The 27,408-nt window shown below is 48.8% G+C and overlaps 1 protein-coding gene across 1 annotated transcript in view; it reads right to left on the bottom strand.

The window, feature by feature from the left end:
* LOC125644039 (coiled-coil domain-containing protein 33-like) overlaps positions 1 to 27,408 on the bottom strand; it is a 332,624-nt gene that overhangs the window by 127,029 nt on the left and 178,187 nt on the right. The window lies entirely within an intron of this gene.

Below are 27,408 nucleotides of genomic sequence, written 5' to 3' on the forward strand. Positions count from 1 at the left end.
GGGAAGGCTCCTGGGACTAGGAGCACAGAACATGGTTGTGGGTCTGATTCCTGGCTCTGCTAGAGCCTTGCACTTAACCTCTCTGGCCCTAATTTTCTATTGCTAAGTGGGGATAATAATCCCTCCCCGTGTCACAGTGGCATTCGAGGCCTATAGACTTTTGAGGCTTAATTCCCTGAAGTGAGCTGCTAGGTATCTGTGGCACCTGCCTTTCTCAACAGATCCGCCCTGTGCCTGTTCACAGCCCAGTCTGGCCCCTTGGCCTACATGCTGGTTTTTATTTCTCTTCCATCTCATCAGCCCCATGCTGGGAAAGGGGGCCGACTGTGCCTCCCCAAGTATGGAAGGAACCTCAGGAGGTCATCTAGTCCAACCCCCGCTCAAAGCAGGACCAACCCCAACTAAATCATCCCAGCCAGGGCTTTGTCAAGCCTGATCTTAAAAACCTCAAAGGAAGGAGATTCCACCACCTCCCTAGGTAACCCATTCCAGTGCTTCACCACCCTCCTAGTGAAAAAGTTGGCTGCATAGGAGAGAGGTCTGGGTAGAGAGCAGCCCCTGCAATTGGCCCTGAAGGATCAATCTTGCAAGGCAGGAGTGGAGGAGGCAGACTGGTCTACATGCTGTATCTGTGCAGGAAAGGAGACTGAAGGAAGTACTCTGTCCAGCAACCCCTCTATGGCAAGGAAAAGATTCCCACTGGAACAGGTGATGTGCCCATGCCCTCAGCATGGAGCCCAACCCAAACCCAGCCCATGCTCTCGACATGGAGGGCTTCTACTGTAGGTACTTACCCAACCCCCACTGCTGCAATATCCAAGCAGCTCACACTCTTTCCATATTTGGCCTAATGCATGAGTGGGAGGCAGGTACTAATCCTTCCATTTTACAGCTGGGAAACTGAAGCACCGAGAAAATAACTTTCCCAAAGCCACACAGGAAGCATGTGGCCCAGCAGGGAACTGAAGCTGGATTTCTAACGACTAGACCACCCTCCCTTCCTCTGTGAGAGGAGACCTTTGAGGAGAATGAAGGACCAAAATCAGGTTTCCTTTGCTCTGTGTACACCGGCTTCCCCTGTGGATGCAGGGAAGGCAAAGCACCTTGGAGGTTCCTGCAGGTGGGTCTGAGGGGGGTTGGGTATGTTAGCCATTGAGACTAGGCTCATTGCTGGTGAGTCTTGTGATCCAACAGTTTGCTGTATTGTTTTGTGCCCTGATTTTCTCCAGAACCATACAGGGAGGGACAAAAGGGAATAGGAGCTAAGACGCCGGGCTCTGCTCTCATTTGCTGTATGCCTCCGGACAAGCCAGCTCACCTTTTTGGGCTTCCTCACTTTGCCATCCATCCAGTGGGGGATAATATCATTGACCACACCACACAAGGCGGGCGTGAGGCTTAATTGGAGATCTGGAAAAGACTTTGAAATCCTTTGAGGGAGGGTGTCCCAGAAAGGCAAAGCCTTATTCAAATGATCCTGCTCCTCTTTCTCTCTGGGCCTGATCCAGAGCTCACTGAAGTCAAGAGGAGCCTTGCCATAATCTACAGTGAGCTTTGCATCAGGTCACAAGAGCACACAAGGTCACGGTACGGTGGCAAACGTCCCTAGGGTAGTCCCAGCACAGTGGGCTTTGCAAGGGATTGGCGTGGTGCACATAGCAAGCAGAACCAGGGCCTGAGCCAGATGCTAATTCAGGACTGTAATGCGATTTTCCCTTCTTTCATTTCCAGCCACTCAGCTCTGTCCCCATCCCCCGCCAGCCTGGGTTTTATTGACTGCCATCTAATCTGGTTAGAGAGGGAAGTTGGATCTAATGAAATAAACAATGGAGTCCATACAACCCTTGCTGCCGCCCTGGAAGAGGGGTCATAGTTAGGATGGTGGGGGAGGGGAGGGTGGATTTATGCTTTGCAGAATTTGCCTGATGAATTACAACCACCCTCCACCACCGTTGGCATTAGCACCTGCCTTCTGCTACTCCCAGAGGTGATGGGGCTCCCAGCTCTTAGCTTCTTCCTGGTTTCATTTATTCCATCACTTGAAGGTTTTGGTTTCTGTAAGTACTGGGCCCATGGCAGAGGCTAGCTGCTGGGATACCATGAACAGGCACACCCCTCTGACAACATGTCACTGCTGAGCTATGCTGTGGCAATGTTGGGCTTGTACCCCGGTCTGCCAATGCTCCTCATTCGTGACCTGGTATTTTGGTGTAGGGCCTCTGCCAAACATTGCCACGCACTCTGGTTTCTGAGCTGTAGCAATCTCTGCTCTCCCTGGCCTGGACCCCATGTCTCTTCCAACTCCCTCCACAATCTGATTCTGCTATTCTGCATTTCTCTGCTTGTGATTTCTTTGACAAAACAAATCTAGGTGCCACTGTTCCCCATGACAGTAACTAGGTTCACTGGGGAAGGGACAGGCTCTCGGTTCTTAGCCAGACACTGGGAGTTAGGAGCCTAAATACTTTTGTGGATCTGGGCCAGGTGTCTCCGAGTCTAGCTTACCCAGTGACACTAGTTGCCAAAGACTCCACTCCCCAGAGCCTGTATCTTATCTAGTGACCCCATTCTTGGCAGACAACAGTTTGTCCCATGGCTCTCTAAGGTGTCTGATTACTAAGCTGCTGAATGCCAATGGCTATATTAACACTAGTCCCTGAGGGCCATCACTTCTGTACTGGAATAATCAGCAAAGTCCATGGCACCCCCATAATAATCAGTAACCTGGTTCCCAAAGGAGTAACCCTGTTTCTCTGATACTGTGGCAGCTCCCCCCTCTGCAGTAATCCGTAGGCCTGACTTTTGACTAACGTGTTATCATCAGCTCAAATCCCTGTCTGCATTTGAAGTGGCCTGTGCTCAGGAGGGTGAGATGCACAGACATAATTCCATTACCCTTGGAGTTGTTCCTGTGCTGATACAGGCATGGGTTTAGGGCTCAATTACACAGCTAATATTAGGGAAATTCACCAGCAGCCCAAACAACTGGGAAAGGCAAAAGGCCCTTAACTAGAGGGGAAATGATCATTCATTGGAGAAGATTCAGCTGGGCCGTGCAAACTCCATGGAGCCAGAGGATTTTTCATTGCAATAATCTCAAGTCTCCCTCTCCCAGGATTGGTGTGTGCCTTGCAGACGGTCTCTTCATTTAGCACTGCCCAAGTAATCATGCACCTCTAACTTGCCAAATTGGTGTCTGTGATGGGAAGCGGCAAAATGGCCCTTTCTATGTCTTGCTCCGTGACTGTGGATGACACTGTCTTGTTAGTGCAGTAATGAGGAGCCGTCTTTGAAGACACAAAACAATGCACATCCGCAGCCTTTGGCCCGAGTGCCTTTCCTTCCTTGATTCCCCAAAGCCGCTGCCACTGGGGGAGACTATGTACAGAACAAGGAAGTTTCCAAGTGCTCTGAAGATGCCTTCATAACCTTCCCAATTGCTGCCTCATTAACGCCATCAGATGCTGTCTTCTGTGCTGATGCATTTCATTAAGCTGGGGGCCTTGACCTCAGAAAGTCTCCTCTGGCATCAAAGAAAGCAAGGCACCATACTGCCAAGTGGAAATCCCCCCTGCCCTTCCCTGAACCTGCCCTCCCCAGGGGACAGGATCATGCAAAATGCAACAGTTTATCATGTTCTCTGCAATTACAGTGTGCAGCATACAGCTGCTGTTGGCCGAGCCGAAATTACCATGAATCCCATCTCTTTGCCTGCCATCTTCACTTGACAGAGATAAAGAGTGTTTGCTAGCAGAAGTGCACATGTTCTTAATTCAATTAGCTCTCCCCAGAACACTCCTCTGGGAGTAGCAGGCAGAAACTGACAAATTCTCTTTAACAAAGATATTCTTTTCCCCCCTCCCCCCTTTTGGCTTTGCCCTGCTGTATCCCACTCATTAGTTATCTAACAAAGCAAGCCCAGCCCAATCTGTTTCCCTTCAGCAGCAATTCTATAACTCTTATGTAATTTCTACTGCGATAAGGGGATCTGTCTAGTCAGGCAGCGCTGGGATTATTGCAGGCAGGAAGCTGGCAGAGAATAATGAGAGAGCCTGGGAGTCTGCTCATTCATTCAATGGCATTTCATTTCTTTTGGCAATATTTATTTTCTTCCCCCCCCCCCCCCCCCGATGGATAAATATAGACACCAACACTACAGACAGGCGGGTATAGGTTGAGAGTTTCACAGCAGTACAGGAGATTTAGAAAGGTCTTTTCCATTAAAATCAGAGAAAATCCCAAGCCTTGTTTAAGTCAATGGGAGTTTTGCCATCGACTTCATTCAGGCCAGGATTTCACTCTGTTTCTAAATCCTCTAGACAGGTTTGACAATATTATGCATAGTTACCTGTACAGGCAAATACACATACACACTGAAAAAAATGCTACTGTTTCAAAGGGGCCTTTCTATCCCAGATCTTTTATCATCTGGCTAATTGATCCTGTCTCCTTACAGCCCTTCCTGCATTGTACTTAGCAGTCTGTCACCATTTGTCACTTTAAAGGAGCTACATATGGTGGCTGTTTAGTTTGACTGTAAGATGAAGATACACACATGTGATCAGCCCAGAACCCTTATTTATTAAAGAAAAAACATGTTACTTGGTTACAATGTTTAAGTGACAGAATGTGAGAAAAATAAGAGATGTTTCCCCTGTCAATGTCAAGCTCATGTTTCCAGGTAGAGAAAGGTTTGCCTAACAGGTTGTTTTGGGGGCAGATCGTCAGCTGGTGTTAATTGTCATAGCTCCACAGAGCTATGGCAGCTGAACGGAGCTCTGACAATTTATACCAACTGAGGATCTGTCCCTTCATTTTTAAATGGCATCAGTGTAATAAATTAAAGTTACCTAGGCAATGACGGATCTAGGTTGAGTTTGGTTAGCCTGAAAAAAAGTATGTTTTTCTCTTCTGTCCTTTGTATCACTGTTGAATGGAACAATGTACAGATTCATTAATCTTTATTATTTCATAAATTGCAAGGTCAGAAGGGACCACTGTGATCATCTAGTCTGGTCTCCTCCATAACACAGGCCAGAGAGCTGCCCCAAAATAATTCCTAGACCATACATTTTAGAACAACATCCAATCTTGATCCATGGTAAATGGTTCCAGTTGTTAATTACCCTTACAGTTAAAAATATACACCTCATTTCCAGTCTCAATTTGTTCAGCTTCAACTTCAAGACATTGGATCACGTTCTACCTTTCCCCATGTAGGCACATATAAACTGTGATCAAGTTATCCGTTAACCTCCTGTTTGTTAAGCTAAATACATTGAACTCCTTCAAGAAAAGGAGTACTTGTGGCACCTTAGAGACTAACCAATTTATTTGAGCATGAGCTTTCGTGAGCTACAGCTCACTTCATCAGATGTGTACCGTGGAAACTGCAGCAGACTTTATATACACACAGAGAATATGAAACAATACCTCCTCCCACCCCACTGTCCTGCTGGTAATAGCTTATCTAAAGTGATCAACAGGTGGGCCATTTCCAGCACAAATCCAGGTTTTCTCACCCTCCACCCCCCCACACAAATTCACTCTCCTGCTGGTGCTAGCCCATCCAAAGTGACAACTCTTTACATAATCAAGTCGGGCTATTTCCTGCATAGATCCAGGTTTTCTCACTTCCCCCCCACCCCCATACACACACAAACTCACTCTCCTGCTGGTAATAGCTCATCTAAACTGACCACTCTCCAAGTTTAAATCCAAGTTAAACCAGAACATCTGGGGGGGGGGGGTAGGAAAAAACAAGAGGAAACAGGCTACCTTGCATAATGACTTAGCCACTCCCAGTCTCTATTTAAGCCTAAATTAATAGTATCCAATTTGCAAATGAATTCCAATTCAGCAGTTTCTCGCTGGAGTCTGGATTTGAAGTTTTTTTGTTTTAAGATAGCGACCTTCATGTCTGTGATTGCGTGACCAGAGAGATTGAAGTGTTCTCCGACTGGTTTATGAATGTTAGAATTCTTGACATCTGATTTGTGTCCATTTATTCTTTTACGTAGAGACTGTCCAGTTTGACCAATGTACATGGCAGAGGGGCATTGCTGGCACATGATGGCATATATCACATTGGTGGATGTGCAGGTGAACGAGCCTCTGATAGTGTGGCTGATGTTATTAGGCCCTGTGATGGTGTCCCCTGAATAGATACGTGGGCACAATTGGCAACGGGCTTTGTTGCAAGGATAAGTTCCTGGGTTAGTGGTTCTGTTGTGTGGTATGTGGTTGTTGGTGAGTATTTGCTTCAGGTTGCGGGGCTGTCTGTAGGCAAGGACTGGCCTGTCTCCCAAGACTTGTGAGAGTGTTGGGTCATCCTTTAGGATAGGTTGTAGATCCTTAATAATGCGTTGGAGGGGTTTTAGTTGGGGGCTGAAGGTGACGGCTAGTGGCGTTCTGTTATTTTCTTTGTTAGGCCTGTCCTGTAGTAGGTAACTTCTGGGAACTCTTCTGGCTCTATCAATCTGTTTCTTTACTTCTGCAGGTGGGTATTGTAGTTGTAAGAAAGCTTGACAGAGATCTTGTAGGTGTTTGTCTCTGTCTGAGGGGTTGGAGCAAATGCGGTTGTATCGCAGAGCTTGGCTGTAGACGATGGATCGTGTGGTGTGGTCAGGGTGAAAGCTGGAGGCATGCAGGTAGGAATAGCTGTCAGTAGGTTTCCGGTATAGGGTGGTGTTTATGTGGCCATTGTTTATTAGCACTGTAGTGTCCAGGAAGTGGATCTCTTGTGTGGACTGGACCAGGCTGAGGTTGGTGGTGGGATGGAAATTGTTGAAATCCTGGTGGAATTCCTCAAGGGCTTCTTTTCCATGGGTCCAGATGATGAAGATGTCATCAATATAGCGCAAGTAGAGTAGGGGCTTTAGGGGACGAGAGCTGAGGAAGCGTTGTTCTAAATCAGCCATAAAAATGTTGGCATACTGTGGGGCTATGCGGGTACCCATAGCAGTGCCGCTGATCTGAAGGGATACATTGTCCCCAAATGTGAAATAGTTATGGGTAAGGACAAAGTCACAAAGTTCAGCCACCAGGTTAGCCGTGACATTATCGGGGATAGTGTTCCTGATGGCCTGTAGTCCATCTTTGTGTGGAATGTTGGTGTAGAGGGCTTCTACATCCATAGTAGCCAGGATGGTGTTATCAGGAAGATCACCGATGGATTGAAGTTTCCTCAGGAAGTCAGTGGTGTCTCGAAGGTAGCTGGGAGTGCTGGTAGCGTAGGGCCTGAGGAGGGAGTCTACATAGCCAGACAATCCTGCTGTCAGGGTGCCAATGCCTGAGATGATGGGGCGCCCAGGATTTCCAGGTTTATGGATCTTGGGTAGTAGATAGAATATCCCAGGTCGGGGTTCCAGGGGTGTGTCTGTGCGGATTTGATCTTGTGCTTTTTCAGGAAGTTTCTTGAGCAAATGCTGTAGTTGCTTTTGGTAACTCTCAGTGGGATCATAGGGTAATGGCTTACAGCAGGATTGTCTGCCTATGTAGACTCCCTCCTCAGGCCCTACGCTACCAGCACTCCCAGCTACCTTTGAGACACCACTGACTTCCTGAGGAAACTTCAATCCATCGGTGATCTTCCTGATAACACCATCCTGGCTACTATGGATGTAGAAGCCCTCTACACCAACATTCCACACAAAGATGGACTACAGGCCGTCAGGAACACTATCCCCGATAATGTCACGGCTAACCTGGTGGCTGAACTTTGTGACTTTGTCCTTACCCATAACTATTTCACATTTGGGGACAATGTATCCCTTCAGATCAGCGGCACTGCTATGAGTACCCGCATGGCCCCACAGTATGCCAACATTTTTATGGCTGATTTAGAACAACGCTTCCTCAGCTCTCGTCCCCTAAAGCCCCTACTCTACTTGCGCTATATTGATGACATCTTCATCATCTGGACCCATGGAAAAGAAGCCCTTGAGGAATTCCACCAGGATTTCAACAATTTCCATCCCACCACCAACCTCAGCCTGGTCCAGTCCACACAAGAGATCCACTTCCTGGACACTACAGTGCTAATAAACAATGGCCACATAAACACCACCCTATACCGGAAACCTACTGACCGCTATTCCTACCTGCATGCCTCCAGCTTTCACCCTGACCACACCACACGATCCATCGTCTACAGCCAAGCTCTGCGATACAACCGCATTTGCTCCAACCCCTCAGACAGAGACAAACACCTACAAGATCTCTGTCAAGCTTTCTTACAACTACAATACCCACCTGCAGAAGTAAAGAAACAGATTGATAGAGCCAGAAGAGTTCCCAGAAGTTACCTACTACAGGACAGGCCTAACAAAGAAAATAACAGAACGCCACTAGCCGTCACCTTCAGCCCCCAACTAAAACCCCTCCAACGCATTATTAAGGATCTACAACCTATCCTAAAGGATGACCCAACACTCTCACAAGTCTTGGGAGACAGGCCAGTCCTTGCCTACAGACAGCCCCGCAACCTGAAGCAAATACTCACCAACAACCACATACCACACAACAGAACCACTAACCCAGGAACTTATCCTTGCAACAAAGCCCGTTGCCAATTGTGCCCACGTATCTATTCAGGGGACACCATCACAGGGCCTAATAACATCAGCCACACTATCAGAGGCTCGTTCACCTGCACATCCACCAATGTGATATATGCCATCATGTGCCAGCAATGCCCCTCTGCCATGTACATTGGTCAAACTGGACAGTCTCTACGTAAAAGAATAAATGGACACAAATCAGATGTCAAGAATTCTAACATTCATAAACCAATCGGAGAACACTTCAATCTCTCTGGTCACGCAATCACAGACATGAAGGTCGCTATCTTAAAACAAAAAAACTTCAAATCCAGACTCCAGCGAGAAACTGCTGAATTGGAATTCATTTGCAAATTGGATACTATTAATTTAGGCTTAAATAGAGACTGGGAGTGGCTAAGTCATTATGCAAGGTAGCCTGTTTCCTCTTGTTTTTTCCTACCCCCCCCCCCAGATGTTCTGGTTTAACTTGGATTTAAACTTGGAGAGTGGTCAGTTTAGATGAGCTATTACCAGCAGGAGAGTGAGTTTGTGTGTGTATGGGGGTGGGGGGGAAGTGAGAAAACCTGGATCTATGCAGGAAATAGCCCGACTTGATTATGTAAAGAGTTGTCACTTTGGATGGGCTAGCACCAGCAGGAGAGTGAATTTGTGTGGGGGGGTGGAGGGTGAGAAAACCTGGATTTGTGCTGGAAATGGCCCACCTGTTGATCACTTTAGATAAGCTATTACCAGCAGGACAGTGGGGTGGGAGGAGGTATTGTTTCATATTCTCTGTGTGTATATAAAGTCTGCTGCAGTTTCCACGGTACACATCTGATGAAGTGAGCTGTAGCTCACGAAAGCTCATGCTCAAATAAATTGGTTAGTCTCTAAGGTGCCACAAGTACTCCTTTTCTTTTTGCGAATACAGACTAACACGGCTGTTCCTCTGAAACCTGAACTCCTTCAGTCTATCACTGTACATCATGTTTTCTAATCCTTTAGTCATTCTTGTGGCTCTTACATGAACCCTCTCCAAGTTATCAACATCCTTCTTGAATTGTGGACACCAGAACTGGACACAGTATTACAGCTGCAGTCGCACCCCAGTGCCAAGTACAGAGGTAAAATAATCTCTCTACTCCAACTCAAGATTCCCCTGTTTATGCATCCCGGATTGCATTAGCCCTTTGGCCACAGCATCACACTGAGCTCACATTCAGCTTATCCACCATGACCCCAAATCTTTCTCAGAATCACTGCGTCCCAGGATAGAATCCCCATCCTGTAAGTATGACCTGCATTCCTAGATGTATACATTTACATTTAGCAGTATTAAAACACATATAGTTTGCTTGCACCCAATATACCAAGTGATCCAGATTGCTCTGTATCAGTCTTCTTCATTATTTACCACTCCCCCAGTTATCATGTCATCTGCAAACTTTATCAGTAATGATTTTATGTTTTCTTCTAGGTCATCGATAAAAATATTAAATAGTGTAGGGCCAAGAACAGATCTCTGCAGGATCCCACTAGAAATGCACCTATTCAATGATGATTCCCTGTTTACAATTACATTTTGAGAGTTAGTCAGCTTTTAATCCAATTAATCTATGCCATGTTAATTTTGTGTCATTTTAGTTTTTTCATCAAAATGTCATGTGGTACCAAGTCAAACACCTTACAGAAATCCAGGGATCCTGTATTAACACTATTAGTTTGATCAACCAAACTTTTGAGCTCATCAAAAGAAGATATCAAGTTAGTTTGATGGTATCTATTTTCCATAAGACCATGTTGATTAGAATTAATTACATTACCCTTTTTTAATTCTTTATTGATCATGTCCCATATCAGCCGCTCCATTATCTTGCCCAGGATTGATATCAGACTGAAAGGCCTATATTTACCCAAGTCATCCTCTTTACCTTATTTAAATATATTACATATTTAAATATATGACCCTAAAGCCCTCAGTTGAGATAATGAGAATACCTAGCTCTTATGTGGTGCTTTACCTCTGTAGATCTCACAGCACTTTACAAAGGAGGGCAGTATCATTGTGATAAATGAAAGAGGGGGGAGGTTGCTCCCTTTTATGGACACCCAGCCAACCAGTAGCTATAAAATCCCTCTCAGTAGCTGTCCTCTAATTGCTCTACCTGTAAAGGGTTAAAAAGTCTCACTGCTATGCATAGGCAAAAGGAAGTGAGTGGGCACCTGGCCAAAAGAGGCAATGGGAAGGCTAGAACTTTTAAAAATTGACACAAGACTCCCTTTTTGTTGGTCGGTTGTCATTCTCGGGGAGAGGCAGACAGGAAGCAGTTATGCTGTGAGAAACTTGGGCCAGGTATGAAAAATTATCAGTATCATACCTAGAAACTATTCACCTAAAACTCCAGATATGTAAGTAGATCAGGAAATGTCTAGCAAGACAGGTTTACCGCTTTTTAGGTTTAGGTTTATCCCTTTTATTTCTTTATGGCTTGTGGATTCCTCTGTGCTAACCCCAGGTGCTTTTGTTTTGTTTGTAACCTTTAAACTGGACCTCAAGAGAGCTATTCTTGATGTTTAATCCTTGTAACTTTTTCTAAATCTAGCAAAAGCCTAAGTCCCAGATGTATTTTCTTCTTTTTTTTTGAATTAATAAAATTTACTTTTTTTTAGAACAGAATTGGATTTTTGTGTCCAAAGAGGTTTGTGCATATGTTGTTTAATTAGCTGATGGCAACAGCTGATTTCCCTTGTTTTCTTCTCAGCTCTTCCCCAGGAACCCCGCTCTCCTGCTGGTAATAGCTCACCTTACCTGATCACTCTTGTTACAGTGTGTATGGTAACACCCATTGTTTCATGTTCTCTGTGTATATAAATCTCCCCACTGTATTTTCCACTGAATGCATCCGATGAAGTGAGCTGTAGCTCACGAAAGCTTACGCTCAAATAAATTTGGTAGTCTCTAAGGTGCCACAAGTCCTCCTTTTCTTTTTGCGGATACAGACTAACATGGCTGCTACTCTGAAACCTGGCAGTAGGGTTAGTAATTCAGTAAGAGGGGCTCCTACCTGGGAGTTAATACTCAACCAAAGCCCCAGCATGGGGTTGTGTAGAGTTAGGCCAAAATTTCCTGACAGAACTGTCCCCTCAGAAAATGCTGATTTAACAAAATCAAAAGGTTTCACAGGATCATATCGATTTCTTCAAAAATTTCAACGAAAAATTTCCAAAACGTTTCATTTCAAAGTGATTGTTTCAACTATACTATACAAGGGTGACATGAAATTCAGAGATTTCAACTTTTCATTCTGCTTTGGGATGAAACCGAATTTTGAAATCTCAGCTATTCCCATAGGGCAGAAATTGCTTTTTCCAACCAGCTATAGTGTTGTGCAGCTGGCTTTCAAAGGAGAAGCTAAACCAAGATCCTAACTCACTGTGACTATTAAAATCCAACAGTGTAGCAAGAGAAATGCTGGTGTCCCGAGGGAGTTGAGTCATATTTCTTGAAAAGCAAGATGTCTAGACAACACTACTACTGTGTACACTGGTTCATCACAGGCCTAATTGATTTCAGGATCTAAAGCCAAACCTGGGCCAGCTCTGCCCCAATAGCATCCACAGAACTGCTAAGCATTTGTGAAATAGATGTACAAGGCCAGATCCTTAGATGTTGTACATCGGCGTAGATGCACTGAGGTCAGTGGAGCTTCATTGGTTTATACCAGCTGAAGATCTGGGTCAGCGTGTTTTGCGGAATGCAGATGCCCAGATTAAAAATTTAGCTGTGTTGAAATGTATGGCCTTCTGCATAAAATGGTTCAGAGGAGAAAATGTAAAGAGAAAGATTCACTTGGCAAATCTCCTCTCTCCTGACATCTGGGTGGGAGAAATACAAATGGTGGCTAGATTCCGTTTGGCTACAGAGAGAGAGGGCTCCATGAAACTGCAGCTGTTTGACCCCATCATTCAGCCTTTACAAGGGCAAATGAAAACCACTCCATTGCCCACATCAGCCCATGCTTACATTTTGGTGCATGCCAGTTAAGAAGGGACCAGGCAAATTCACCTACATAATGTATCTCCTCAAAAAAGGAGCTGCCTCTCACCCTGGCCGAGTTCTCGGAAGCCCTCTGTCGCATGCCCACCAATAAATCTCCGGGCATGGACGGGCTGACCGTGGAGTTCTACCGCGCATTCTGGGACTTCCTTGGCCCAGACCTAGCCACTGTCTGGGCTGAGTCTTTGCAGGGCGGGGTCCTCCCTCTTTCGTGCAGGCGAGCAGTGCTCGCCTTGTTGCCAAAGAAGGGGGACCTCCGCGATTTACGAAACTGGCGTCCCGTCTCACTCCTTAGCATGGACTACAAAATCGTAGCGAAAGCAATCTCCCTGCAGCTAGGGTCTGTGATGGCAGACGTGATCCACCCAGACCAGACCTATACTGTCCCGGGTCGCAGCATTTTTGACAACTTATTTCTAGTCCGAGACCTTTTGGAACTCGGGCGTAGAGACGGTCTGTTGTTCGCCCTCCTGTCTCTCGATCAGGAGAAGGTGTTCGATAGAGTAGACCATGAGTACCTCCTGAGCACTCTGCAGGCGTTTGGAATCGGACCTCAGTTTGTGAGCTTTCTCCGGGTGCTGTACGCCTCCGCGGAGTGTTTGGTTAGGCTCAACTGGACCCTGACCGAGCCGGTCAGCTTCGGGCAAGGAGTGCGGCAGGGGTGCCCCCTCTCGGGCCAGCTGTACACTCTGGCGATTGAGCCCTTCCTCTGTCTCCTCCGCAGGAGGTTGACAGGGTTGGTGCTATGGGAGCTGGAGCTGCGGCTGGTCCTGTCGGCGTACGCCGATGACATGCTCCTCATGGTCCAGGACCCGGGCGACTTGTCGTGGGTGGAGGCTTGCCAGGCCATCTACTCGGGAGCCTCCTCTGCCCGAGTCAACTGGGTCAAGAGCTCTGGCTTGGCGGTGGGGGACTGGCAGCAGGTGAGCTCCCTCCCACCCGCGCTTCAGACCATCCGGTGGAGTGCGGGTCCACTGCTCTACCTAGGCGTTTACCTTTCTGCCACGCACCCTTCCCCGCCGGAGAACTGGCAAAATTTAGAGGGCGGGGTGATAGAGCGGATCCGGAAATGGACGTGGCTACTCCAATGTCTCTCCCTCCGAGGGAGAGCACTGGTGCTTAACCAACTAGTCCTGTCCACGCTCTGGTACCGGCTCAACACCCTTGTTCCGGCCCCGGGTTTCCTGACCAACCTCCGGACATCGATTCTAGAGTTCTTTTCGTCAGGAATGCACTGGGCCCCTGTTGGGGTTCTTCATCTACCCCTGAAGGAAGGAGGGCAGGGCCTGAAGTGTCTGCACACTCAGGTCCGTGTCTTCCGCCTCCAGGCCCTGCAGAGGCTCCTTTATAGTGCAGGTAGTTCGACGTGGAGCATATTGGCACACGCCTTCCTGCGCCGCTTCCAAGGGCTCCGATACGATCGGAAGCTCTTTTATCTCTGTCCGAGAGGTTTTCCGCGAGACCTCTCCGGGCTGCCGGACTTCTACCAGGACCTCCTCCGGACCTGGAAACTGTTCTCAACGACCAGGTCCTTGGCAGCCACCATAGGAGCAGATCTCCTCACAGAGCCCCTGCTACACAACCCCCAGCTCCGTGTGCAGGTGGCAGAGTCCTGCTCGTTGTGCCAGAGTTTGGTCCTGGCGGAAGTCACGAGAGTCGGAGACCTCCTGGACTACGACCAGGGAGACTGGCTGGATCCCCTGACGCTCGCCCGGTGCATGGGGCTCTCCAGACCTCGTACCCCCCGGCGCGTACTTCAGGAGGTGAAGGCCGCCTTGATGCCCGCTGCTCGGGCTTATCTTAATTGAGCCCTGCACGAGGGCGCACCCCGCCCACCCTCTACCCCAGGCCCGCCAGACCTTTCAATTGCGCCCCTACCCTGTAGATCGCAACAAACCCCTCACCCTTTCACTGCAAGCCGGCTGCATGAAATGCAGCCGGTCAGCTTCCAAATTGCACCACAGAAATATTTATACACACTCATGCTTCACACCCTTCACGCCCACACCCTGGTGTCCCGCCCCGATACAAAGTGGCGGGACCTCCTGCCACCTTTGGAGGGTGAGCAACCTCGGTGGGCCAGCCTGTATTCCACCTTGGTCCCGAGGCCCGTCGGGGATATTAGTTGATGGCTTCTTCATGGAGCAATGAGCACGGGCGTGTTTTTGACATGGTTCACCCCCATCCCTGATACTTGCCCTTTTTACAATGTGAGGGAAACCCTGCCACACGTATATTTAGAGTGTACCAGATTGCAGCCCCTTTTCCGGCTCCTCACGAATATTTTATTACGCTTTTGGCTACACTTCTCCCCTCATCTTTTTATCTACACACTCCCCATCCGTGGCCCCACAAAATCGCGAGATCTCCTGGTTAACCTCCTCCTGGCTCTAGCTAAAACAGCCATTTATAAAACCAGAGAGGGGAGGTTGGCTAATGAAGTGTCCTGCGATTGTAGGGCCGTTTTCCAATCCTCAGTACATTCACATATCCGGGCAGAGTTCCTCTGGGCGGCGTCCACCGACTCCCTTGACGCCTTTGAGGAGCAGTGGGCGCTGTCTGAGGTTCTCTGCTCGGTGACCCCGTCTGGTTCCCTCCGCCTGACCCTTTGATTGAGAGGAAGAGCGAGAGACCCCAGCCCCAGCCATTGCCGCTGTGGATACCATCATCACTGTCACCTAGGAGGGGTCCTATAACACATGGGTGTACACCCCCCCCCCACCCCCAAACCACCCACCCCGCAGCCGTGCCCATCTTGTCGGGCACTCTCAGGAGAGGAATAATCGGTGACACTGGGCGTGGCACTAGGTAACTCGAGAGGGTGGAAGACCATGAGTGTCGAGGAAGCCCCCCCGCTCTGGGCCCAGGCTAGCCTGAACACTTCTCCCTCCTGAAGGCTGCTGTGTTATACCTTCTGTTTGCTTTGTTTTGTTGCATAGTTTTGCTTTATTCTCTTTGGTGATTTTTTGTAAGTGTTACACAAATAAAATTCTTTTCTGCTTCAAAAAAAAAAAATTACTCTCCTATAGCCATCTGGCCCGAACCTGTCACATATCCCCCCCCTCTGCTCAACACTATGGGGTTGGGAAACTTGGGACATCAGGCAGTGTACTCGTGACAAGCCATCTGCATTGTCATGGTGGCTTTCTCCCCGGTGTTGTATGGTGAATTGGAAAGGTTGTAGGGACAGGAACCATCTGGTCACCCTTGTGTTCTTCTCTTTATTTTGCTGCATCCACTGGAGGGGTGCATGGTTGGTCACAAGGGTAACCCGTCGTCCCAGAAGGTAATAATGTAATGTTTCCATGGCCCATTTCACAGCTAGGCACTCTCTTTCAACCACGGCATACTTCTGCTCTCTCAGGAGGAGTTTCCTGCTGAGGTAGAGGATTGGGTGTTCTTCATCTCCAACCATCTGCGATAGGACAGCTCCCAATCCTACTTCAGATGCATCTGTTTGTAAAATCAATTCTTTGTTGAAGTCTGGGGCTATAAGCACCAGAGGGCTCGCTGTAGATCCATGAAGGCTTTCTCTGCGGCATCTGTCCACTTCACCATGTCTGGACCCTGGGCTTTTATCTGGTCTGTCAGGGGACTCGCTCTGGTAGCAAAATGGGGAATAAACTGTCGGTAGTACCCCACCACATCCAGGAATGCCCAGACTTGCTTTTTCCGATTCGGCCAGGGCCAATTTTGGATAGCCTCTAGTTTGTTTAGTTGGGGCTTGACCGTGCCCCTTCCTACAATGTAGCCAAGGTATTTAGCCTCGGCTAGCCCTATAGCACAGTTGGCTGGGTTGGCTGTGAGGCCAGCCCGTCTTAGCGTGTCCAGAACCGCTTCCACCTTTCCTAAGTGGGTTTCCCAGTCGGGGGTGTGAATAACCACATCATCCAGGTATGCCGCTGCATAACTGGTATGGGGCCGTAGGAGCTTGTCCATAAGATGCTGGAAGGTGGCAGGTGCCCCATGCAGTCCAAAAGGAAGAACAGTATATTGAAACAGACCCTCTGGTGTAGAGAATGTTGTCTTTTCTTTCGCATCTTTGGCAAGGGGAATCTGCCAGTATCCCTTTGTTAAATCAAGGGTGGTCAAATATCGGGCATTGCCCAGGCGGTCAACTAACTCATCGATACTAGGTATGGGGTATGCATCGAATTTGGATATCTCATTCAGCCGGCGAAAGTCATTACAAAACCTAGTGGTGCCATTGAGTTTGGGCACCAACACAATCGGGCTTGACCACTGACTGTGGGACTCTTCGATGACTCCCAGCTCCAACATCCTTTTTACCTCTGCCTTGATCTCCTCCCTTTTTGCTGCTGGGACCCAATAAGGCCTTAAAGTTACCTTTGCCCCAGGGTCTGTGATAATGTGGTGATATGCTTTGGTGGTCCGGCCTGGTTTGGTTGAAAACACATCTTGGTATTGGTTGATCATCTCAGTTACCTCCTTCTTCTGGTTTGGGGTCAGATCAGTGGATATCCTGATCTGCTCCTGCATGTTATTTCCCTGGATCGGGGTCTCTTGGGCCACTGCACACGCCTCTCGTTGGTGCCAAGGCTTTAAGAGGTTAATGTGATAACTTTGATCTTGTTTCTGGCGTCCTGGTTGCCGCACCTTGTAGGTTACTTCCCCCACGGGTTCAAGCACCTCATAGGGCCCCTGCCATTGGGCCAAAAGCTTGCTTTCTGCCGTGGGTACCAACACCATCACCCGATCCCCTGGTTAGAAATGTCGGACTTTTGCCTGGCGATTGTAATGGGTTTGCTGGGCCTCCTGCACCTTTTCCAAATGTTCCCATACAATAGGGGTGACCCGGCCTATCCGTTCTCGCATCTGGAACACATGATCAATTATATTTCTCCCCTTATTGGGTTCCTCTTCCCAGATTTCTTTTGCAATATCTAGTATGCCATGGGGGTGGCGTCCATATTATAATTCAAAGAGGGAAAACTCAGTTGAGGCCTGAGGTACCTCCCGGATTGCAAACATAAGGTAGGGTAGTAGGGTGTCCCAATCCTTCCCGTCTCGACTTACCACTTTCCTTATCATTGCCTTGAGGGTTTGGTTAAAACTTTCTACCAGTCCATCGGTCTGCAGATGATAGACTGAAGTTCGCAGGGTATGTATATGGAGAAGTGTACAAAAGTCCTTCATTAGCTTCGACATAAATGGGGTACCTTGGTCTGTTAATATCTCCTTTGATAGCCCCACTCGGGCAAAGATCCCCACCAACTCTTTTGCTATCATTTTAGAGGCCGTGTTCCACAGGGGGACGGCTTCTGGGTACCGAGTAGCATAGTCCAGAATGACAAGTATATATTGGTTGTCCCAGGCTGTCTTCTTCAGGGGTCCACTACATCCATGGCTATTCGCTCAAAGGGGACCTCTCTGATAGGAAGGGGCATTAAAGGTGCCCTCAAGTGGGGACGGGGACTGTGCAGCTGACGCTCTGGGCAGGACGCACAGTACCTCCCACTTCTTCATGTACTCCGGGCCAGAAGAATCGTCGCAGGACCCGTGCCAGGGTCTTCTCTACCCCAAAATGCCCCCCAAAAAGATGATTATGGGCCAGACTTAATACAGCATTCTGGTGTTTTTAGGTACTGAGATCTGCTGTACCTTCTGCCCCTGTACTGGTGCAACTCGGTGTAAGAGATTCTTCTTCATTATGATGTAAGGCCCTGGTCCATGGGTTTTCCCTTCCATGGGGACCCCATCTATTTCGGTCACCTCCTTCCTAATGTTGTCGTACCTTGGATCTTCAGCCTGGTCCCTTCCAAAATTTCCTATCCCGGGGATAATCTGCCCGAGATCTAGGGGGTCAGTCTCTGTTGCCTCTACTGGTTCAGAGGCATTAGAGTGTGGGTCAGACTCGGGTGCTTCTTCCTCCTGGGTGGCCTCCTTTTCAGCTGCTCAGGTCTGCCTACCTACGAGAGCGACCCTCTGGCTTTGGGCCAGTATTCGGGTTCCCAAGGCCTTAGCTGCCCTTCTTTCCCTTTTTGTCTTTCTACACTGTCTGGGAGTGGAGAACAAATCTGGGGATATTTCAGAGAAGATTGGGGGTTGACAGTCTACTGTGGATGCCTCACTACTTTCAGGGCTTCCCCCTTTCTCCAATTCCCCTACCGGGAGTAAGTCTCCAAACCCTGGGAAGTCCCTCCCTATGAGCACTGGGTATGGGAGTTTAGGGACTACACCTGCTGCTAACTCAGTAGTGTTCCTCTGAATCTCAATTTTTACTGGGATGGTGGGGTAATAACCAACTGTCCCATGGACGCATGTTATCCCTGTATGCTTAGCCCACAACAGCTGACTACGCTTCACGAGCTTCCTCGAGACAAGCGTGATAGCACTCCCCGAATCAACTAGTGCTGTGGTCTCTACCCCATTTAGCTTCACTGATCTAGTGTACACATGTGGGGTTAGTGAGACCCCCACAAGGTGGATTAGGGAGCATGGGTCTGCCCAGTTCCCCAGGTTACACTGCAAGGCTCCTCGGCTTGGGACACTGTGCAGCTATGTGTCCCCACTCCCCTCAGGCATAACATCTGTATGGAGCCCTAGGCATTCCCCGGTCTCTTGGTTTGGGTAGTTTAACATCACGATCCTCTTCCCCCTCAGTGCTCCGACTCTTTGTGGCTTCTGGTGGGCCTTCAGCCCTTCTCTTTTTCCACCTAGGTTCTCCTGGTGGCCCAGTCAACTGAGCTCTAGGGCTTGGTGCTGCTAGTTTAACCTGGGGTGCTTCTTCCTTAACTGGTCGGATCAGCTCCCTCACCGTCCTTCGCCTTTCTACCAGCGCGACAACCTCGTCATAGGTGGAGGGTTCGTTCTGGCTTACCCAGGCGCGAAGGTCTGGAGGTAGTCCTCTCATGTACCAGTCGATGACCAGAACCTTTAGTATCACTGCTGGACTCCGGGACTCAGTTTGTAACCACTTTCGTGCGAGATGGGTGAGGTCATATAATTGGGACCGCGGGATTTTGTTTTCCTGGTACCTCCACTCATGATATCGCTGGGCCCACACTGCGGTCGTTACCCCAGATCTGGCCAGGATCTCTGCTTTCAGCTGGGGGTACTCTGCCGCAGCCTCTTAAGGCAAATCATAGTAGGCCTTCTGGGCCTCCCCACACAGGAATGGAGTGAGGATGCCAGACCACTGTTCTCGGGGCCAAGCCTCCCACAGGGCTGTCCTCTCAAAGGCCAGGAGGTATGCCTCTACCTCATCCTCCCGCATCATTTTCTGCAGCCAATTGCTGGCCCGCATGATCTCCGTCCCATCATGGCCGCGGTTCAGCTCTGTAAGGGCCTTTACCTGGTTTACCAGTTCCCGCAACATAGCCCCGTCTTAAGCAGCCTGGTCCATCAGCAGGCGATTAGTCTCTTGCTGCAGCCACACTGCCTCCTGTTGGGTGGCTGCCTGGACACGAGTAGCCTCCTGCTGGGCAGCCACGGCTTGTATCAGTGCCTGCACTTACCTCCTCCATTGTGGTGAAAAAAATAAAAATAGACCCTCTTCCTTTTTTTTTTCTTCCTTCCAAACACCCTCCTTCTTCCGCTACGCTGTGGACAGCAGATCCCACTTCTATCACCAGTTGTGACAAAGTTCCTGCTCTACCTTGGTGGGTCTTGTGCTTATTAGCGGATTTGCTCACCTTGGAGCTTCACGGCAGCCCTCAGCTTGGCCATTTTTCTGAACCCACAGTTCAGATAGACTCCTCCTGTGTCTGGCCAGGAGTTGGGAGGATTTGGGGGGAACCTGGGCCCGCCCTCTACTCCGGATTCGACCCACAGTATGCCAACATTTTTATGGCTGACTTAGAACAACGCTTCCTCAGCTCTCGTCCCCTAATGCACCTACTCTACTTGCACTATATTGATGACATCTTCATCATCTGGACCCATGAAAAAGAAGCCCTTGAGGAATTCCACCATGATTTCAACAATTTCCATCCCACCATCAACCTCAGCCTGGACCAGTCCACGCACGAGATCCACTTCCTGGACACTACGGTGCTAATAAGCGATGGTCACATAACCACCACCCTATACCAGAAACCTACTCACTGTTATGCTTACCTACATGTCTCCAGCCTTCATCCAGACCACACCACACAATCGATTGTCTACAGCCAAGCTCTACAATACAACCACATTTGCTCCAACCCCTCAGACAGAGACAAACACCTACAAGATATCTATCAAGCGTTCTTACAACTACAATACCCACCTGCTGAAGTGAAGAAACAGATTGACAGAGCCAGAAGAGTACCCAGAAGTTACCTACTACAGGACAGGACAGGACAGGCCCAACAAAGAAAATGACAGAACACCACTAGCCATCACCTTCAGCCCCCAACTAAAACCTCTCCAACGCATCATCAAGGATCTACAACCTATTCTGAAGGGCGACCCATCACTCTCACAGATCTTGGAAAACAGGGCAGTCCTTGCTTACAGACAGCCCTCCAACCTCAAGCAAATACTCACCAGCAACCACACACCACACAACAAAAACACTAACCCAGGAACCTATGCTTGCAACAAAGCCCGTTGCCAACCGTGTCCACATATCTATTCAGGGGACACCATCATAGGGCCTAATCACATCAGCCACACGATCAGAGGCTTGTTCACCTGCACATCTACCAATGTGATTTATGCCATTGTGTGCTAGCAATGCCCCTCTGCCATGTACATTGGCCAAACTGGACAGTCTCTACGTAAAAGAATAAATGGACCCAAATCAGATGTCAAGAATTATAATATTCATAAACCAGTCGGAGAACACTTTAATCTCTTTGGTCACTCGATTACAGACCTAAAAGTGGCAATTCTTCAACAGAAAAACTTCAAAAACAGTCCAATGAGAGACTGCTGAATTGGAATTAATTTGCAAACTGAATACAATTAACTTAGGCTTGAATAGACTCGGAGTGGATGTGTCATTACACAAAGTAAAACTATTTCCCCATGTTTATTTCCCCCCATACTGTTCCTCACACGTTCTTGTCAACTGCTGGAAATGGCCCACTTTGATTACCACTACAAAGTCCCCCCCCACCCCGCTCTCCTGCTGGTAATAGCTCACTTTACCTGATCACTCTTGTTACAGTGTGTATGGTAACACCCATTGTTTCATGTTCTCTGTGTATATAAAATCTCCCCACTGTATTTTCCACTACATGCATCCAATGAAGTGAGCTGTAGCTAATGAAAGCTTATGCTCAACTGAAATCAGAATATCTGCATAGAGGGTTGCATCAGTTTAAATTCACAGTTTAGGATCTACTGGGGCAACTCTGTGGACCAACTTGGGGCTGGCTGAGGGGAGACTGAGCAGATGTAACACTTTGTACCTCAGGGGGAACACCCTGCACCCCCATGCTCATCTTTATAGTATGATTGTGTGGTATCCAATGCAAAGTCTGTCATGTCGGGTGTCTTCGGAAGGCTCATGATGCACTGAGCATTGTTATTATAGTAATGCTACAGGTTGTAATTTCATGTATATAGTTGTCAGGCTGAAAATGTGTCCTCATGTCTTAAAACAAGCCCAGGCAAAAACTCTCCAGGAGCAGAGGCCCAAGCAAAACTGTCCAAGAGCAGAGGGGCAGTTCACACCTCATCAGGACATGTATGGGACAAACCCAGCCCAGCCTCACAGGAACAAAGGACACTGTCCTAGGCAGCAACAAAGGATCTGTTGGACTCTCAGGTGAGTCACCCTCCTTCCCTTGGTCAGTTTGGGACTATAATGAGGTAATGCTCACCTGACTCGGGGGGCGGGGACGACGACACAAAGCCAAGAGGGAAGAAAGGACATGATAAAAGGGAGAGACATTTGTCATGGTGTCTTTCTCTCTTCCACCTCCATCTACCAACACCACCACCAAGTGACTGAAGCGCTGATCAAAGGGGAGAGTCTGGCTGAAGGGCAACCAGCCAGTCTGTGTTGAGAAGCATCTATGTTGGTAAGGGCACTGAAAGTGTTAAGATCAGCTTAGAATGCGTTCTGCTTTTATTTCATTTGACCAAATCTGACTTGTTGAGCTTTGACTTATAATCACTTAAAATCTATTTTTGCACTTAATACATTTGTTTGTTTATTCTACCTGAAGCAGTGCATTTGGTTTGAAGTGTGTCAGAGACTCTCCTTGGGATAACAAGCCTGGTACATATCAATTTCTCTGTTAAACTGATGAACTCATATAAGCTTGCAGCGGCCAGTGGGCATAACTGGACACTGCAAGACGGAGGTTCCTAGGGTTGTGTCTGGGACCAGAGATATTGGCTAATGTCATTCGGTTGCACAATCCAAGCAGCGGCTGGCCAAAAGCGTCCACTCACATAGCTGGGAGCGGCTTACATGCTAGAGGCTGTGCATGAACAGCCCGGGAGTGGGTGTTCTCACAGCAGAGCAGGGTAAAGCTGGTTCCCAGAGTTGAGGATTGGAGTGACCTAGCAGATCACCGGTCCAGATAACACCAGAGGGGAATGTCACAGCAGAGCATTGGCAAGAAGAGCTATTCTACACATGAAAGTTATCATGGAATAAGGTAGGGTGTGAATTTAAAGCTACTGTATTCCAGAATAACTCCATGTGCAGACACTCATTCAGGAACAAGAGGGCCTTTTTCTGGTTACTTTAATCCACAATCCATGTGGCTTTTTGGCACATTTAAAGCAGTTTCATTTCTTATAACTCTGCCTGCCTGCCCAAGAGCTTATTGCTAATGAACATGGGAGGAGCTCCTGAGATGAACTTATTAAAAGATTCAGAGAAAATACTCAGATCTGGCCTAGGGGTTTTGCCCATGTCTGAAAGTGAAGACTCAGGGATGGATGGATCTATTGGTTTTATACTGCCACGCATCACCATAGTATCTGGGTGCCTTCCACATAACACCAATAGCAATAACGGAGTCCCTAGTGGACTTTGTGGAGTCTGCAGCTCTTCTCCCTTTCCAGGGTCAAATCTCTGCCTCCTTCCTGCAAAGGGGAATAGATTTTTATAACACACCTATTGCCAGAGTATCTGAGCTTATTTTGGAAGATATTACCCCAAACTGCTCTTTGAAGGCTTTAAACTACAATTTGAGGACTTCAATAGCACAGATATAGGTGTGAGGTTTTTTGCAGGAGTGGTGGGTGAAATTCTGTGGCCTGCGTTGTGCAGGAGGTCAGACTAGATGATCGTAATGGTCCCTTCTGACCTAAATATCTATGAAACCATAGTCATCCCTGGTGTGACTCTAGTGGGCCTAATGTAACATGATAGAGCCATATAATATAGCACTTTGAGATAGTGTCAATTGCTCTCCACTCACGGTACATATTTTTCCAGTCAGGGTCCTATCTTGCAAAGTGCTGAGCCCTCTCCACTCCCATTAAAGTCAAAGGAATTGACAAAGCCCTGGCTGGGATGATTTAATTGGGGATTGGTCCTGCTTTTGAGCAGGGGGTTGGACTAGATGACCTCCTGAGGTCCCTTCCAACCCTGATATTCTATGATTCTATGAATTGAGAGCACTCAACACCCCCTTACAAGGGGCTCAGCACTTTCTAGGATCAGGCCCTAAACCTGGTAACTGAAAATTCAGACCCTAAGATTATGATTACTCACTAAAGGTAAGCTCCTGCCTTTCTGGGGTGCGGAGATATGTGTGGATGGAAAGGGAGCTGAGAGGATGACTGTATCCTAATTGGTTGGTATAATTAGTTCAAGAACAGCAGTGAGCTGTGCTATGAAACATCTCCATTGTTTGCAGGTCCTAGCACCAGAGAAATACAAGTAGACTGAAGTCTGCTATTGTCTGCAGCCTTTCAAAGCAGGCTGGAGCAGGGTCGGGGTAAGAGCCACATGGGCAGCTGTGGAGAGCCGCGGACATTCCACACCTGCCCTGGGCACCGGGTTCTGGGGGCGGAGACACATGCCTTAGGCAGGTGAAGGGTCTGCAGCTCCCTGGCCCACTCCGCAGTCCAGCTAGGGCTGCCAGGCGTCCAGTTTTCAACTGGAAAGCCCAGTCGAAAAGGGACCCTGGCAGCCCTGATCAACACTGCTGACCGAGCCATTAAAAGTCTGGTCGGTGGTACAGCGGGGCTAAGGTAGGCTCCCTGCCTACCCTGGCTCTGTGAAGTTCCCCAGAAGTGACCGGCGTATCTGGCCCTTAGGTGCAGGGGCGATCAGGGAAGCTCTGCGTGCTGGCCCCACCCCCAGCATCAGCTCTGCAGCTCTCATTGGCTGGGAACCGTGGCCAATGGGAGCTGTGGGGGCAACGCCTGTGGGCGCAGGCAGTGCACGCTGTGCAGAGCTACCTGACTTGTGCCACAGCCTAGGGTCCAGACATGCCGCCCACTTCCGGGAGCAGCGCGGACCAGGGCAGGCAGGGAGCCTGCCTTAGCCCCGCTGGGCCACCAACCGGGAGCCACCTGAGGTAAGTGCCTGCATCCCGAACCCCTTGCCCCAGGTCAGAACCCCCGCCCGCACCCTAACTCCCTCCCAGACCCTGCACCCCCACCTGCACCCCAACCCTCTTCCCCAGGTCAGAACACCCTTCCACACCCAAACTCCCTCCCAGAGCCCTCACCCCCTTCCACACCCCAACCTCCTATCCCAGCCCTGAGCCCCCTCCCACATGCCAACCCCCTTGGCCCCAGCCCCACTCCAGAGCCCACACCTCCAGCTGGAGCCCTCACCCCCTCTGCACCCCAACCCCCTTCTCCAGTATGGAGACCCCTCCTGCACCCTGAACCCCTCATGTCTGGCCCTACCCCATATCCCACACCCCCAGCTGGAGCCCTCCCCCCACACACACCCTCCCCCCGCCTCATCCCAGTGAGTGAGGGTGGGGGACAGCGAGTGATGGAGAGAGGGGGCTGGAGTGAGTGGAGGGTGGGGCCTCAGAGAAGGGGAAGGGCCTCAGGGAAGGGGCAGGACAGGGAGAAGGGCAAGGCTCATTTTTGTGCAATTAGAAAGTTGGCAACCCTAATTCCATCTAAATTCCGACTTGGCTGAGGGCAGGGCCTGCGGGGGAAGAGGAGGGACAGGACGAGGGCCACAGAGGGGATGGGGGCCCCAGCTTGGTCCCACCATGGTTGGGAAGGTTACCACATGGTTTGGCACAATCTAGCACAACAGAGATACGGGCCGTTGTGCATCACAAAGCAGGTGCATTGGCAAAACTGTGTAGAGATTTAGTGTTGGCATTGCAAGGAAAGAGGCACAGGTCAGAATGAAGGTGCCTTGGCAGAGCTCTGCGAGGGGCAGGGGAAGTAGTGGAGCTCAGGACAGAGATGCACAGGTAGAGCTATATTTGGTGGAACTGAAAGGGCTTAAGGGTGGAACAGGCCAAGGATCTGCACATCAGGATTGAAGTATATTGCTCTAGCTGTGTGGGAGCCTGGCACTGGGGATGCAGCCCAGGACAGAGGTGAATGGCAGAGCTATGTGTGGGAATAGCAGGAGAGGCTGCAGGTCAGGAATGAGTTGCATTGGCGGCGTTAGGCATAGGAACCTTACACAGCAGCTCTATGCCCGCAGCTAGCTAGTGTTCAGTCCCTCACTTCAATCAACATGAACATGATTTTCACTCAATGTAACCCTTAGTCTGCTGGCCCATTCTGCACTTCCAGCCAACTTGGTTGCTCAGGAAGATGTGCGTAGTTTCCAAAGGGTTAAATAAAAAATATATCAGTGCTTCGCAAAGCTGAGATTGTTTGAACCTGCCAAGAGGTTCCAACCCCTCCTTTTCCTTTGTGTCAGTGGCAACACGTTCATTCAGTTGCATTGTTGCATGGATCTGTTTGCTGAAACAAGCTTCTAAAAGACAAAGAATAAAAACATTCCAAACACAGGTCTGACTCTGGTGCTTTTTGTTTCCTGCTTTGACTCTTTCATATGTTACTGGGAGGGTGGGGGAGGGGGTGATGACACTGGGGTATGAGGAGGGAGAAGAGAAAAAAAATTGCAGCTCCCAGATCAAAACAATAATCAGCTAAATGAATTCTGCAGCATTTTCCCACATGACCGGGAGTGATAATTTAGTGCAGCAGCCAGCTGGAAGGAAAGGGATTAATTCTGCACTTAGTGACACCCATGTGAATAATTCATCACACACAGACCCTTTTTCATTGACCCCCCTGAGTAATTACTCCGAAGTACCAAACCAGCCAGCCATGCCCCAGTGATGCAGCTCCCCAGGTGAAAATAGCAATGAAATAAACGGAATGACATTAGGTTCCATCCCAAATTAACTTTATGGATATCATTTTTGTGTGGGGAGGGGCAATAGTTTGATGCTGGACTATGATTTTGGTAATAAGACTGGAGTGAATTGACCAGTCTATGTGTGTGTTACGGCCCTCCAGTGGTTGGCTCAAACATGCTCAACTGTGTGTCCTAGGCCCTACAGTGCTAAGAGCTAATGACGATTCCCCTTTGGGAACAAGAGGATCTGAGTTCTATCCCTGCTACTGGTGTGACACTCCTAGCAGCCATGAGTAACAATTTGGAAAGGTGGCCAAGGATTTGTTAAAAGTGTCCTTGAGCTTTGTGCCTCTTGTGAGCTGAACACCTATTTTGCTGCCAGCAGCCGCAGCAAGGTCACATGGAGGGACTGGCATCAGCTTAACCTCATCCTGATCCATCGCAGAAACAATCACTATGTTCGACCAACACATAGCACTGATTGTGACACTGACCATGCCCTTGTCAGGGCCAAGCTCCAATTACACCTTAAAAAGATCTGTTATGCAAAGCCAAAAGGCTCCCTGCCTGCCCTGGCCCCGTGTTGCTCCCAGAAGTGT

This window comes from Caretta caretta, chromosome 10 (assembly GCF_965140235.1).
Source record: "Caretta caretta isolate rCarCar2 chromosome 10, rCarCar1.hap1, whole genome shotgun sequence".
NCBI classification, from domain to species: domain Eukaryota; kingdom Metazoa; phylum Chordata; order Testudines; family Cheloniidae; genus Caretta; species Caretta caretta.